Below are 17,363 nucleotides of genomic sequence, written 5' to 3'. Positions count from 1 at the left end.
AATTGTTTGTGGAGCTTATTTGACTCTTCAGCTAAATTTTTTAAATCCTAATCCAAACTCCCACATTTTTCAAAGTCCTCTTCAATTTTTGTTTCTGCTAATTTCTGTGGCTTTCTCAGCAAGAAGAAACAATTGAATTGAAGTAAATGTAACAAAACAGGTGTGAAGAATTTTTATTCAACTTAATATTTTGTACAAAGTTTATCACATGAAGATCTGATTTTCCTTGCCGGGACCTCGGAGGACCTTGGACGGACCGGTTAGACAAAAAGGTTGAGATAGGTAAAAATAAGTCGAAATTCAAATCAGCATAACTTTGCGTATAATAATCCGATTATGATAAAACCAGGACCATCAGAAGCGCACACTCTTCTAGTATACTGTCCCCTGCAAAACCTGAGATTGGTCCATGGCCACCGGAAATGTTCCGGGTTTTCCGAGGGTATGTTCAAGATGCATTTTTTCCACTGCTTGTAATTTTAAGTGACGTTAACTTTCATCATGTTTTATGCTTTCTCCGGAAACTAGAACTAATATGCCGGCCAATGGTGGCTGTAGATCGAGAATCCATCTAAACTACACAGAGATACGGCCATTTCCGTAAAAACGCGTTACCGCGGTACCGGGAACATGATGAAATGATTACAGATCGGAATAATGCAAATATGAGTATCTGACTTCATAGATTTGCGAGACGATTATTACAGAAACATTTCCAGAACGATAGTGTCCACTACCACTCTTATAGCAGGTTCCATGGGCTTTCCAGGAGGGGTCGTTTTTGGCACCATCTGGAACCATGCATATATGGTCGTTAAAATTCATGTTTACCCAAGACGACGAATATAGGATCTTTATTAGAGATATATTGTGAGGACTGTAAGACTCTTTGGCCAATTTGTAACAGGTTCCGGAAGTGCTGCGAAAGTGACATTTGTTCAGGATGTATGGCCAATCCCGTATCGTTTTCACGAAAATGGCCATATCACTGCGTATACCTAACGGATTTTCAATCTGCAGCCAGCATTGGTCAGCATATTAGTTCTAGTTTCTGTGAAAAACATAAAACATGATGGCAGCAAAAGTCATATTAAATGAGTTTCCGCGTCCGATGGTCCCAGTTTGATCAAAATCGGATCATTCTACGCAAAGTTATGCTGATTTGAACTTCGACAATTTTTTGCCTATCTCAACCTTTTTGTCTAACCCCTGTAGTGTCGTTTTAAGAAGTGTCCGGTATTGGGAGGTGTCCGGCGCTGAGAGATTTCTCCCTAAATAGTTAATGATCCGCCTCACGAAACGATCTCTCACATACGGGGCGATTTCTATAGTAATTTCCATACAAACTTCCAACTGCTCGTACTCAGTTAAATTATAACCAATTCAGTTGAAAATTTAGGAGGTTCACCAAAACAGCAAATGTTATCGTTCAAGCATAAGGGTGCGCAAAAGTCAAAATTTCAATCACTCTAGGCTCTAACCAAAATAATTATCTTATGATCTGTGTTACGTAGTTTACGTCGGGCGGTCGTATCTTGCATATAACCCTTCTGATTTTTAACATTTAACGATGCACAAGAAAGGGATCATCGCCGATAGGTGGATTAATCTGGGTTTGTTGTTACGCTCGATAATCGTAATTTACAAAGAAAATATTAAATAATTTTGAAATCCCCTTTTTTCGGACTTTGCGCCAAGATTATAGGTACTCATCCGCAGCTATCCGCAGCTGGATTCTCATTCCGCAGATAGTATAGACCCCAAACTAAACTGTTGTGGTGGTCTCTTGAGACTGCTTGGCCCTACTCGTTAGATTTAGTCCAACTTAGGCAAAAATATACATTTTTTTTCAATAATTACTTATTTTTTTTAAATAATTACCGATTTAATAATTACGGTGTATCAAATTCAAAAATTGGACCGTTATTCGCTGAGAAAATTGCATTTGTTTGAAATGCATTTTTTTCTACAATTTTCACAATTTTCCTAAGTCTGATGTCTGCGGCGCAATGAGTTTTCATCACAGAGGGCTGGAATTTTGGGAATCTAGGTTTGAACTATCCGTCTATCAAATGGTATACAAAACACGTCATTCAAAGTATGTCAATTTTTAGATTTTTGGCCAACACTTTCCCCATAGTGCGATGGCGTCTGTGGTCATGGCAGCAGCGCGGTGGAGTACATTCTGCATGCGAATACATTTTAGCAGCCTCTCTCTCTCTCTGACACGCGCTTGTGATTCTGCTACCGACGGAAACTTTCTGCCGTCACCAAGCGATTATAAATTGCTTTTTGGAGAAAATGTCTGGTTTAATCTTCTGTCCTATAAAATTACGGTTCTGGAAAGAACTGAATTATTTTCCATAATGTCTGGAAACACTAACAGCAATAAAACCAAATCAAATTAAATTTCAAATTACTGATATCTCGCGCTTAGTTTCATAGGGGTGTAAGGCGTAACTACAGGGGGTAAGGGGGGGGGGTGCTATAGCCCCACCTAGAACTAAATGAGCCTTCCCTAGAAATTTTGCCACCTTGCATGAATATTGTACATATCTAGCTCTCTGATCATTTATAGACGTAACTGCCAGGAATGAGTTTTCTTCATTCACATCTCCCTCTACACGCGCCAGATATCATTACTTTAGGAAATTGGAGTAGGAACATTGGTTCCATGCTGATGTAATGCTGATTGAATAAATAATAAAAGCAACAGACTAAGAAAACAAATACAATTTCAAAAATTTTGATTGGATAAAGAAAGTTCTAGTGGCATACTGAACTGTCTGTATGGTCTTAATATCGACACAGCATAAAATGTTGGACAAATTGTTTAAGGAACACAGGATGCTTAGCTTATCGGCATATTTCTAAAAAATCCTGATTTAAAATTGGTTTTCTCAGCAAGTATTTATTCTTTAAATATTTTAAAGTTTTTACAGAGTTTTGCGAGTATATTAAATTAAACCTAGCGTGTTCATAGTTCTTGAAGATACATGGCCTTTCTGAAAGAATTATCAAAAGAATCCTTCCGGAAAAGTGAGAGCCAAATACTACGTATCATATGTCTGTATCGATCCAGATATTTTGAAAGCATTTCTCGCTTAACTTTTCAAAAGGACCTAAGTAACATTTTTTTCATTAATTAATTTTAATAGCGCAATCAACAGAAAAACATGAAAGCTTTTGATTGCACTACTCAAATTAATTCATGAAAAAAATGTTACTTAGGTCCTTTTGAAAAGTTAAGCGAGATTTCTTTCTGTAGCTTTGAATGGTAATTTGGTGGATTTTTCTTCTATTTCCAGAAAATCAATTAAAAGATTCCAGAAAGGCAAGATCTAGAGTTTTCAAGAAGAAGTAACAAAAATTTAAATGAGAAAGAAATTGGAGCTCTTCCGGATGGATAAAACTCCACAGGCGTCTTACTACCCAACAAACAATTCAAGTTGAATAAGCTAGTAAGCCAATTTATGGCGAAATAAGCTCTTTATTAGCCTCCAATGCTTGTTGGGTAAGCTCATATGTCTTTCTAATCGCATAGAATTTTTTGGAATCTGACGACAGAAAATTCATTACTCACACTCAATCTCCTGTGAAATGATGGTTCTGAGACAAAATGGCAATGCGCCTTTCCAATCACAGGCAAAATCAGAATTGTGAAAGAAAATTTCTTTTGTCTACTCTGACATCAACGTCAGATGATTTGCCATCCATGGAGAAAAAACTTCTGCAGGCAGCGTCGCCAAGCGATTATGATTTGCATTTTGAAGTATGTTCGTCTTGGCTCAACCTCCTCTAGTGTATCTGAGAAAAACCGATTTGTTTTCAATAATGTTTCTTTCCAATTACAAACAGAAATAAAATCTGAATTTTGAATATCTCTTGACTGCTACTGACGCCAACGTTTCTGCAGCGTTGCTCTCTGACGAGCGTTTGTGATTCTGATACTGACGGAAACTTCCTTCAGTACCGACGCCATTGTTTGCTATCAACCCTTTCTTTTCATAAAATGCTGGTCCTGAAAAGAGGCGATTTTAAATCCACGATGCATCTTTCGAATCACTCACAGCAATCAAACGTTAATCTGAACCGTGTGTTAAAAATTCACTGCTGCTGCTGCCCGACGGCCGCTCGATGATTTCCCGCTAAGACGCTAAGAATAAAAGTTCAGCACCGCCACTGATATCCCGAGACCGCCACTGATATCGACACCTAAGAAGAACAGATTTTCTTTCCACAAAGCGCTTTTGTAATCACTTTTTTTTTTTTTTTTTTTTTTTTTTTAACTAATTTTATTTGCTAATTATCTAATTATATCTAATTAGACTAGGTGTTCCGTGTTTTCTTAACACTATCATCCTTATTTGCTATGTTACGCTTTTAGTTATTATTAATACATTTCAATTGCCTCTGGCAGTTAGAATTTTTTCTCTGGTTGAATTGAACCATGTAGGAATTACAATGTTTTCAACTTAAACTAAACTTAACCTATTTTATACTAAGGGTACAAGGAGTTATTTTTGTCTAAAATTGGAAATTATTTTGTTGGACATTTGTTGCAATGTCTCAATATTAGAAATTCTATGAAGTTCATTGGTACTATACCACGGAGGCAACTTCAGAATCATTTTCAAAATTTTATTTTGAATCCTCTGGAGTGCCTTCTTTCTGGTATTGCAGCAACTAGCCCATATTGGCACAGCATACAACATGGCAGGTCTAAAAATTTGTTTGTAAATCAAAAGTTTGTTCTTAAGACAAAGTTTTGATTTTCTGTTTATAAGTGGATATAGGCACTTAATATATTTGTTACATTTGGCTTGAAGGCCTTCAATGTGATTTTTAAAGTTAATTTTGATCTAGCAGAAGTCCTAAATATTTAGCTTCATAGACCATTTAATTGGAACTCCATTCGAAGTGACAATATGTCTTCTAGGAGGTTTCAAATAAGAAGCTCTTGGCTTATGCGGAAAAATTATAAGTCTATGTGTTGGAAACATTCGGAGAAATTTTCCATTTCCGCAAGTAAGTGTAGAAAATATACAAACTTTTTTGCAATCTACTACAAATGACACGAAGGCTTCGCCCTTTGGCTTAGAGGCCCGTGTCATCTGCAAACAAAGATTTTTGACACCCTGGTGGTAAATCAGGTAAGTCAGAAGTAAAAATGTTATACAATATGGGCCCCAGTATGCTGCCTTGGGGGACACCAGCCCTTACAGGTAATCTATCAGATTTAGTATTCTGATAGTTTACCTGCAGCGAGCGATCTGATAAATAATTTTGGATCAGTTTAATGATGTACAGAGGAAAATTAAAATTCATCAATTTTACAATCAAACCTTCATGCCAAACACTGTCAAATGCTTTCTATATCAAGAAGAGCAACTCCAGTCGAATATACTTCAGATTTGTTGTGCTGAATTAAGTTCGTTTATCTTAATAACTGATGTGTGGTTGAATGCCCATGGCGAAAACTAAATTGCTCATCAGCAAAAATAGAATTGTCATTAATATGAACCATCATTCTATTTAAAATAATCTTTTCAAACAGTTTGCTTATTTAAGAAATCAAACTGATTATTCTAGAACTAGAAGCCTCAACTGGATTGGGGTCCGGCTTCAAAATAGGAACAACTTGGGCGTTTTTCCATTTATCTGGGAAGTATGCCAATTGAAAACATTTGTTAAATAAATTAACCAAAAAGGATAAAGAGCTCTCAGGAAGTTTTTTGATAAGTATGTAGAAAATACCATCATCACCCGGGGCTTTCATATTTTTAAATTTTCTAGTAATAGATCTCACTTCATCCAAATTAGTTCCCAACGAAGGGTCAAAAACATTATCTTGATCGAGAATGTCTTCGAAGCTTCGTATAACCTGATCCTCAATTGGACTAGTGAGACCTAGACTAAAATTATGGGCACTCTCGAACTGCTGAGCAAGTTTTTGAGCCTTTTCGCCATTTGTTAATAAAATTTTATTTCCCTCTTTAAGCGCTGGAATTGGCTTTTGAGGTTTTTAAGAATTTTGTTAATTTCAAAAGGGTTTCGAACTGGGATCCAACTTCGAGACATTATTCTCAAAGTTGGTATTTCTCAGAATAGCGAAACGTTTTTTAATTTCATTTTGCAAATCTCGCCAAATAACTTTCAACGCGGGATCGCGAGTTCTTTGGTATTGCCTTCTTCTCACATTTTTAAGACGGATCAATAGCTGAAGATCGTCGTCAATAATAATGGAGTTGAATTTAACTTCACATTTCGGAATTGCAATGCCTCTGGCTTCGACAATTAAATTTGTCAAAGATACGAGCGCATTGTCAATATCACTTTTGGTATCCAAAGGAATATTAAAATCAAAATTCCTATCGATATACGTTTTATATAAATCCCAATCAGCTCTATGATAATTAAAAGTAGAGCTGATTGGATTATAAATGGCTTCTTGTGAGATTTCAAATGTCACAGGAAGGTGATCAGAGTCAAAGTCAGCATGAGTTACCAATTGGCCACACAGCTGACTTGAATCCGTTAAAACTAAATCAATTGTAGAAGGATTTCGACTGGAAGAAAAACAAGTAGGGCCATTGGGATATTGAATAGTATAATATCCCGCAGAACAATCTTCAAATAAAATTTTGCCATTGGAATTGCTTTGAGCATTATTCCATGAACGGTGTTTGGCATTGAAGTCACCAATTACGAAGAATTTCGATTTGTTGCGAGTCAGAATTTGAAGATCAGCTTTCAACAAATTCTTTTGCTGCCCATTGCATTGAAAAGGCAAATAGGCTGCAATGAAGGAAAATTGTCCAAAATTTGTTTCAACAGAAACTCCCAAGGTTTCAAAAACTTTGGTTTCAAACGAAGAAAATAATTTATGTTTGATACGTCTATTAATGACAATGGCGACCCCACCACAGGCGCTGTCAAGACGATCATTTCTGTAGATAAAATAGTTTGGATCTCTTTTAATGGAGAGTCCTGGTTTTAAATACGTTTCAGTTATAATGGCAATATGCACATTATGATCTGAAAGGAAGTTGAATAATTCATCTTCCTTACCCTTTAGAGAGCGGGCATTCCAATTTAGAACTTTCACACAATTATTTGGATCCATTGAAACGGAGTCCGATAACAATTTTTTGTGTGTACTTTATACCAACCTGAACAGCTTCAGGAATGGTATTTGCTTTGAACATTGCATCAATCATGTGATGTAATTGTTCAGTTAAAAAATCAAAATCGGAAGCAGTCATGCTACCTGAATCGGCAACATGACCGTTATTTTCCGTTGGGACATGGGTATAAACCTCATTTTGAGAAGAGAAATTTGGTCTACCAGCAGCAGCGATGTTTGCATACGTAGGTACATTGGAAAAATTGGAATTTACTGAAGTGCTTGCTACCCGTTGACGAGCGGCAAAATTTGTTTGTGAATTGTGGTGGGTATGAATTGCTCGACCGGTAACCGGTTTCGAAAATTGAGCGTTTGAAAAATTTCTACCCGTCGAATCTGGGATCCGATTGGAATTTCCCGTCATCAATTTTGCACGGAATTCAAAACTTTTGCGTGAAGGGCATTCCCAGAAATTGGATTTGTGATTGCCCCCACAGTTTGCGCACTTAAATTTATTGGAATCTTCTCTCACAGGACATGCGTCCTTGGCGTGAGAGGTTCCAGCACAAATCATGCATTTAGCATCCATGTGACAATGTTTGGTTCCATGACCCCACTTTTGGCACTTACGGCACTGGGTAGGGTTTTGGAAATATCCCCCAGGCCTGCGGAAATGTTCCCATGTAACACGGACATGAGACAATACAGGCCTTTTCCAAACTTTTCATATTATTTAGTTCACTTTTGTTTAAATGAACTAAATAAAATTCTTGAGAAATGCCTCTGGGAAGTACCAGAATGGGATTTCTTTTTCATCTTAATTACTTGGACTGGTGAAAATCCAAGTAATTGAGAAATTTCAATTTTAATCTCATCCAGTGATTTGTCATCACTGGGGAGACCTTTCAAGACGACTTTGAACAATCGCTCAGTTTTGTCGTCGTATGTGAAGAATTTATGGCGCTTCTCAGTTAAATAGTGAAGAAGACGTTTGCGATCGTCAAAGGATCCCGGCAAAACGCGGCAGTCACCCTTCCTAGCAATCTGAAATGAAACCTTGATCCCCTGAAGGTTACTCAAAATCTCATTCCGGAAGCCAGAAAACTCGGCAACAGATACCACAATTGGCGGAATCCTTTGCTTTTTCGCATGAATCGAATCACCTGGGCTAGAGGTAGATTCGATTTGCTCAGTTCGATTGGAGAAGAATTATTTCCGATATTAGAGTTAGAAGGAATATCTGAATTCTCCAGCTTCCTTCTATTTTTTCCGCGCTTGGGCAGGACGGTCTTGAAACCTTGTTTCTTTGAAGGAAGTGGAGAATTCAGAGACTGCCCCTTCCTCTTGTTTTTGTTAATACTCATTGCTGAGCGTGGAGACGTGACCTTCTAAGAGGTTTTTCCCAGAACGGTGTCCCTGCAGGATTACCACCGCTTGTCGGAATTTTACTTCCGCAAACGGGTCCAACGTAAAACGAAGGCACGGGTCCTTGCAAAGATCGTAACGGGATCAGTGGGTACAAATAGCGCTAAGAAGCACCGTTGAAATTAAAATAGCTTCGGGTAGTATTAAAAACTTCCTTCCGCAAAGAGAGAAAGAACCGCACAGCACGAAAGCACGATGCGGTCTGACTTTTGTAATCACTGATAGAAGCGAAACGATAGTCTGTGCATTGCCTGGATATTTCTCTTGAGTACTGCTACTTTTGGTGACGGCCAGCGCATATTCTAATCCATTGTTTTTAATTGTTGGGGAAAATCTTAAAGAGTTCGGCGATCGATTGATAACAAAATCTCGTAAATCGGAACTTTTCGTGAAGGTCTCAAATTTCAATATCCAGAATTACTTCCCTATCTTCGCAAAGGACGTAATCCTTCGTCAAAAATTAGCCCCCCCTAGAATTTATCGATTTCTCTTCGTCGATGTCTTCTTATTATTATTGTGCCGAATTGCGCTAGTTTGTTGATGATTTAATGGTTTGATGTGATAAAGGATAATTGTATCTTGTACCAGAATCAATAATCACGGTTGTAGCTTTTGAAACAATTGAGTTATTAACAAAATATAAAATCGATTAAGAGAAATCGATCAATACAGTTACGCCCCTATGAAACTAAGCGCAAGATATGTATTGATGTCATCTCAATCCGCCGCGCGCTGCTGATTCTGCTACGGACGGCAAATTTCTGCGGTCACCAAGCAATTCATTTTCACTTTGAACCAAATTCGTCCAGGCTTTACCTACCCTTGTATAGAATGTTGGTCCTGAGAAGAATCGATAATGTAGGCAACTACCTTTGGTTTAGATTTTGTACCAAATAATTATATCAACGTTTGTTATAAAGTTGGTATGAAGGTATCAACTTCTGTAAGAATCTATGACAAAAGGTCGTAAGACATAAGGTCGAAAGGACAAAATGTCGAAAGACAAAAAGTCAAAAAGACAAAAGGTCGAAAACACAAAACGTCGAAAAGGGACAGAAGGTCGAAAGGACAAAAGGTCGAACGGTACAGAAGGTCGAAAGGGTCAAAAAGTCGAAAAAGACAAAAGGTCGAAAGGGACAAAAGGTCGAATTGATCAAGAATAAGTTGATAATAAATTGGGTGGAATTTGTGCTATGCATTTAACTTCAAGCAGCAATAACAACACACTCATCTCATCAATCAGGATTGAAGAATGAGCTATTTTCAAAGAAGGAGAAATTACTATGAAACAATATTATGAATATCTAGATACTTCTGTTAGAGATAAAACAGATTGTTGATTCAGGAAATGAATAAAACTTGTATTGCGTGAGATAGAGTTGTTCTATACAGATGGCAAAAAATTGCCCTTTTATTTTTCACTATTTTTAACAATACAGTGAACGTTTGCTAATTGGGTTTTTTTCTAGTTGGGGTGCTTTTTAGTTATGGGTCCGACTAAAAAGCAGCTAAACGTTAGAATGTGATGTCAAAAATGCGTTGACGTTTTGTAAAAATTTTCCTTCGTTCAAAGCAAAAAGTAAACAACATTGATGCTTGTCAAAACGCCCCAATTAGCGAACGGCATTCGCTAGTTGGGGTGAGGTCGTACCCCAATTAGCGAACGATCACTGTAATATAAAATGCATTCAATGTGTGCGAGTAATAGATGGATATCAAGGTTTTCTAAACGTCACTTCGATCTGTCAAAATAGTGCACGCCGCAGCTATGCAGACGCGCGCATTGATGTATTTGATGTGCAGCGTGCGCCATTTTAACAGATCGATGTGACATTATGAAAACCCAAACATTCATCTATTAGTTGTACTCACTGAATGAATTTTAATTTATTGTTAAAAATTGTGTAATTTTGATCTTATTGATCTTTTGTTTCTTTAGATATTTGGCCCCTTTCGACCTTTTCAAGACAAAATTTTCAAAACGTTTTATCTGCTTTTGTAAACAAAGATTCAAACGACGATTTGACGAATCTGATAGCTCTCCCACGCAAACCAACATCACCAATAGGTAGGTGAAAGTTTCCGCTACCTGTTGATGGTGTTGGTTTGCGTGGGAGGGCTGTCAGATTTGTCAAATCGCCGTTTGAATCTTTGTTTACAAATGCAGATAAGTCGTTTTGAGAATTTTGTCTTGTTTTGTCCTTTCGACCTTTTGTCCCTGTCGACCATTTGTCCCTACGACCATCTTTCCCTAACCCCTTCTGTAATAATTGTTTTGCGGCTAGTGGGATTTTTGTAATATTTTTTGTTATTTCAAATTTATAACAAAGTTTGCTACAATATTTTTCTGAAATAAAGAACTTTCCTTGTTATAATTTTGTTTCGCATTATTGATCGGGTTGTGGTACTTTGTTTGTGAAATGAAAACTAAAATTATTTCGTATCTATTCATGCCCATATTTATTGAACGATATTCTCAGTTATGGTCTTGTGGGATATGCGATACGATATTTAGCATTAGCATTAGCATTAAGCAATTCGCACAAATTCGTAGGTGGTACAAGCCAAGACTATTGTATGAGAGTAGCATTACTTTCATCCGTTACCTCAGATATTGATTTGGGACTAATCACTATCTCTTAGATGGAAGCATTGCACTCTCCAATAGTCGAGATCTGTCCTGGCCACGTCCTTGCGAATGCTGAGGAAGGGGAAGGATGATTAGTGGGACACCTACTTAAGAAAGATGCAGAGAACTCTACGACCTCTCATAGGTGCCACGGGAGGTTTTAGGATTGTGTGGATGGTTTAACAGTAGAAATTGTTTTGGTAGAACGAGAAACACAGAAATAACTAAGATAGAAATACAAAGTAGGAAAGGGAAGAGCCTGGAATTGAACCCACGACCTTTTGCTTATAAGGCAGAAGCGGTAGCCACTAGACCACCGAGCTCTTGTGGGATATGCGATACGATTTGTGATAAAATTAGTCAACTACTCGAAAACTTAGCTAAAAAAGTGAGTATTTTTTTAGTTGCACTTGATGTGTTTTAGAAGAACCCAGACCAATTGAAAGATAAAGGCTTTACCAACGATCAAAATCTTACATAATTTCGTGAGTTTGGATTCTGATTTGGTAAGACGTTGTACAACTTCAAAATTTGAAGTAAGTTTTTTTTCGTACTAATTTGAGCCCTATTACTCAATAATAAAATGATGATCCAGATATTGCTTCTTGTTGTTGAGCAAAGAAGTCAACATTTAAATAATTCAAGCTCTATCTAGAATAAGGGCGAATGTCGCAGGAGAGGATTCTCTTCGTCGACTTCCCCTCTTTTTATTAAAAGTGACAAGCAGCGGATTTCTTTGGGGTTTATCATCTCAGCACGAAAGAAAACAATGCGAACTTGCATTTTGGGGTGATAAGCTGCAAAGAAATCCTCTGTTTGTCACTTTTATTTAAAAGAGGGGAAGTCGACGAAGAGAATTCTCTCTTGCGACATTCGCCCTTTTTCCAGATAGAGCTTGAATTCTACTCTACATGGTATTAGATAGCTCTTCTATCCCAGGGGTTTATTCATCTCAACTAGGTAGTACTAGGTAGTTCAGGGCAGCAGGGACTATGTCCAAGGGCTTGACGATCCCTCCCCAGGCCATCTGCAAGTTGTGGGGCTTGCCTAGGATGTGGTGGGGTTTGACAGTGGGCCCTGTTAAACCTCTATAAAAAGCTGCATGAATCCGCAAGTAGGCTCCGCCAAAGCGACCGTGTGCCGCTCAAAGCGCACAAGCCCAAGTCCTGGTGTTAGGTGGGACGCTAAACAGCCCTGACACGACGGCCCTCCGACGAGACAGGAGGTTTGCGCAGGCCCAATAAGCCGCCTAGAAAACCAATCATTACGAACAATATAAGAGATAATGCGACTCGATATAATCGGCAAAGACCTAGGCGACGAATACAGGATCACGATTGGAAGCTTGGAACATGGAATTGCAAGTCGCTATGTTTCGCAGGTTGCGACAGGATGATCTACGATGAATTACATCCCCGCCACTTCGACGTCGTGGCGCTGCAGGAGATTTGCTGGACAGGACAGAAAGTGTGGAAAAGCGGGCATCGAGCGGCTACCTTCTACCAAAGCTGTGGCACCACCAACGAGCTGGGAACCGGCTTCATAGTGCTGGGTAAGATGCGCCAACGCGTGATTGGGTGGCAGCCAATCAACGCAAGGATGTGCAAGCTGAGGATTAAAGGCCGTTTCTTCAACTATAGCATCATCAACGTGCACTGCCCACACGAAGGGAGACCCGACGACGAGAAAGAAGCGTTCTACGCACAGCTGGAGCAGACATACGATGGATGCCCACTGCGGGACGTTAAAATCGTCATCGGTGACATGAATATATAGACCAGTCATCGGGCCGGATAGTCTGCACACCGTATCGAATGACAACGGCCAACGATGCATAAACTTCGCAGCCTCACGCGGAATGGTAGTCCGAAGCACCTTCTTTCCCCGCAAAAATATCCACAAGGCCACATGGAGATCACCTAACCAAGAAACGGAAAACCAAATCGACCACGTTCTAATCGACGGTAAATTCTTCTCCGACATCACGAACGTCCGCACTTACCGCAGTGCGAATATTGAATCCGACCACTACCTCGTTGCAGTATGCCTGCGCTCAAAACTCTCGACCGTGTACAACACGCGTCGAAGTCGGACGCCGCGGCTTAACATTGGGCGGCTACAAGACGGTAGACTAGCCCAAGAATACGCGCAGCAGCTGGAAGTGGCACTTCCAACGGAAGAGCAGCTAGGCGCAGCATCTCTTGAAGATGGCTGGAGAGATATTCGATCCGCCATTGGTAGCACCGCAACCGCTGCACTTGGCACGGTGCCCCCGGATCAGAGAAACGACTGGTATGACGGCGAATGTGAGCAGTTAGTGGAAGAGAAGAATGCAGCATGGGCGATATTGCTGCAACACCGCACAAGGGCGAACGAGGCACGATATAAACAGGCGCGGAACAGACCAAACTCGATTTTCCGGAGGAAAAAGCGCCAGCAGGAAGATCAAGACCGTGAAGAAACGGAGCAACTGTACCGCGCTAATAACACACGAAAGTTCTATGAGAAGTTAAACCGTTCACGTAAGGGCCACGTGCCACAGCCCGATATGTGTAAGGACATAAACGGGAGCCTTCTTACGAACGAGCGTGAGGTGATCCAAAGGTGGCGGCAGCACTACGAAGAACACCTGAATGGCGATGTGGCAGACGAAGATGGCGGTATGGTGATGGACCTGGGAGAACGCGCGCAGGACATAATTCTACCGGCTCCGGATCTCCAGGAAATCCAGGAGGAGATTGGCCGGCTCAAGAACAACAAAGCCCCTGGGGTTGATCAACTACCAGGAGAGCTATTTAAACACGGTGGTGAGGCACTAGCTAGAGCGCTGCACTGGGTCATTACCAAGATTTGGGAGGAGGAAGTTTTGCCGCAGGAGTGGATGGAAGGTGTCGTGTGTCCCATCTACAAAAAGGGCGATAAGCTGGATTGTAGCAACTACCGCGCAATCACATTGCTGAACGCCGCCTACAAGGTACTCTCCCAAATTTTATGCCGACTAGCACCAACTGCAAGGGAGTTCGTGGGGCAGTACCAGGCGGGTTTTATGGGCGAACGATCCACCACGAACCAGTTGATTGCCATTCGTCAAGTACTGCAGAAATGCCGCGAATACAACGTGCCCACACATCATCTATTCATCGACTTCAAAGCCGCATATGATACAATCGATCGGGACCAGCTATGGCAGCTAATGCACGAACACGGTTTTCCGGATAAACTGACACGGTTGATCAAAGCGACGATGGATCGGGTGATGTGCGTAGTTCGAGTTTCAGGGACATTCTCGAGTCCCTTCGAAACCCGCAGAGGGTTACGGCAAGGTGATGGTCTTTCGTGTTTGCTATTCAACATCGCTTTGGAAGGTGTAATACGAAGAGCAGGGATTAACACGAGTGGTACAATTTTCAATAAGTCCGTCCAGCTATTTGGTTTCCCCGACGACATAGATATGATGGCACGTAACTTTGAGAAGATGGAGGAAGCCTACATCAGACTGAAGAGGGAAGCTAAGCGGATCGGACTAGTCATCAACACGTCGAAGACGAAGTACATGATAGGAAGAGGTTCAAGAGAAGACAACGTGAGCCACCCACCGCGAGTTTGCATCGGTGGTGGCGAAATCGAGGTGGTAGAAGAATTTGTGTACTTGGGCTCACTGGTGACTGCCGAAAATGACACCAGCAGAGAAATTCGGAGACGCATAGTGGCTGGAAATCGTACGTACTTTGGACTCCGCAAGACGCTCCGATCGAATAGAGTTCGCCGCCGTACCAAACTGACAATCTACAAAACGCTAATTAGACCGGTAGTCCTCTACGGACACGAGACCTGGACGATGCTCGTGGAGGACCAACGCGCACTTGGAGTTTTCGAAAGGAAAGTGCTGCGTACCATCTATGGTGGGGTGCAGATGGCGGACGGTACGTGGAGGAGGCGAATGAACCACGAATTGCATCAGCTGTTGGGAGAACCATCCATCGTTCACACCGCGAAAATCGGACGACTGCGATGGGCCGGGCACGTAGCCAGAATGTCGGACAGTAACCCGGTGAAAATGGTTCTCGACAACGATCCGACGGGCACAAGAAGGCGAGGTGCGCAGCGGGCAAGGTGGATCGATCAGGTGGAAGATGACTTGCGGACCCTCCGTAGACTGCGTGGTTGGCGACGTGTAGCCATGGACCGAGCCGAATGGAGAAGACTCTTATATACCGCACAGGCTACTTCGGCCTTAGTCTGAATAAATAAATAAATAGGTAGTACGAAAAACTGGAGGCGTTCTTACTGTTAAGGTCAAAATACGTATCTATATATTTTGAGCAGTCAAGTTTGGTGGAATAGTGCCAAATTATCTCATGATTGGTTTTGGAAACCATTAGCTTGGTACATTGAGTTCTAGTTGATCAAAATCATAGTATTAGAAACCGTGTATTAAAGAAAAATATGACAATACTGATTAGAGCACAATATCTGATGGATAGATAGGTTGATTCAATGATGATTTACTTGTCAGAAATAAATTTCAAGTCGGTATAATGCAACCTATATTAAAACAACAAAGCGAAAAGCCAAATTATGCCTGAATTACTCTTTCACAAAGCCCATGCTGATTTACTTTCTCTAGAATATATCCAATCCATAGCTAAGATTAATCATTTAATCGAAATAAAAAGGTTTCGCGAAACATATTTGTGTTGGTGTTGTTCTTCTACTTACCATGAATAGATGCGTCCTTTCAAGATCCTTATTAAACCAGCAATGCGCGCTGATCACTCCTGATCCTACTGCTCGACAATTCAATTGTTGATCGAGTCGGGAATGCGTTCCTACTCCCCAGAATACACTTTGAATGCACTTTTTTTCGCCGTCAAAAACTTAGATCCAGTGCGTCCAACTGCATTGCTACATATTACTATATTGCTATTTGCTCTCCGTAACTGCGTTCCAAATATGTTGCGCTTCTGGCAGACGTATGTCGTTATTCTATTATGGCACGGTAACTATTTCCACCAGCGTGCTCCTGACGTGCATATTAATTGGCTAATTACTTAAATGGGCACTCGTAACTGTGCGCGCACCGGGAGCGAGCATTACTTAATTCGCGAATCGCACTTCCAGCCACCCACGTCAATTAAAACATCTTGCCCGGACCAATCAGCACACTGAATTAAACCATAATAACACTGTGTTACAAAAAACAGATAAATAAATAACTTCCTCAGTGATGACTAATGAAAACAGGAAAACAGTTCATGATAATCTGTTCTCTCTTACTGATATGAATATAATCGTATTTAATCTGCGATATTAATGAGATTTCTAAGCCAAGAAATACGAGATGAATTCCAACGCAAAATTAGCAATTTAGTTAGGTACTTTTCTATTGGAAACCAGACTGAATCAATGATCCATAGTAGCATTTTCAAATGTTCAGAATCCGTATTATACAGTGTAATGTGGCACTTTTAAGGCACCGAATGTCTGTAACTTTCAACCGCAAATGGATGCGTTTCTTGTAACTTGTAAGGATTGATTCCAATGTTGTACATTCTTGCTCGTGTCGGTTTAGTGGTTAAGAATATATGAATATAAAATGGTAATTAGGCTTCGATTTGGTATGGGAGTTCATTTTTTCAAATAGGTAGGTACTTCGAGTTAGAATTAAGATAAACATTTACTATTTCATTGATTTCATTTAATTTCAGCACCCGATATTTAAATGATCGTATCCTGACCGGAACCAACTAAATCACTATATTCTGCTTGGTGCTAAGTGGCTTAGATCGGTCGAAAGAAGGAATGCACTGCTGCGCACACACAATCAACTCAAAGGACCACCCAAGGAGCGGCAGGAGCACTACCAAGAAGTTTTTTAAGTTCCACACTCTTTCCGGAGGCTACTTCTTCGCACCGTTCTCGGTACAATACTATGCCAAATAGCGGAGCACAACACACGACTCGATAATTTGCTGATAAAATAAAGTTTTATGAAACTACCTAAACTATCAAAATTATTTTATAACTCCCAGGAAGGCGGAGAAACGCGATGAAACCGACGACGGCGATGAAAACTTACGATTTTTGACCTGCGATGCGTGCGAGTAATGGTTCGTCGTTGATCTTTGCTCGATTTTTTATTCGTTCTTCGCATCACTTTTCGGTTTTGACGTTTCCTCTGTT

At 40.3% G+C, this 17,363-nt stretch overlaps 1 protein-coding gene across 8 annotated transcripts in view; it reads right to left on the bottom strand.

Moving 5' to 3' along the window:
- LOC134212694 (protein smoothened) overlaps positions 1-17,363 on the bottom strand; it is a 53,666-nt gene extending 36,303 nt beyond the window's left edge. The window contains exons 1-2 of one of the 8 annotated variants that reach the window (XM_062690771.1): positions 17,260-17,363; positions 15,900-16,366 (exon numbers count right to left, since the gene is read on the bottom strand). The gene's annotated coding sequence lies outside the window, so the exon portion shown is untranslated. Of the gene's footprint in view, positions 1-15,899; positions 16,367-16,861; positions 17,022-17,180 lie in introns of those variants that run through there. The other 7 variants (XM_062690770.1, XM_062690776.1, XM_062690777.1 and 4 more) reach the window with 7 other exon arrangements.

This window comes from Armigeres subalbatus, chromosome 2, assembly GCF_024139115.2.
Source record: "Armigeres subalbatus isolate Guangzhou_Male chromosome 2, GZ_Asu_2, whole genome shotgun sequence".
Lineage (NCBI taxonomy): Eukaryota > Metazoa > Arthropoda > Insecta > Diptera > Culicidae > Armigeres > Armigeres subalbatus.
Note: the sequence above shows the minus strand (reverse complement) of the source record. Positions and strands in the feature narration are given on the sequence as shown.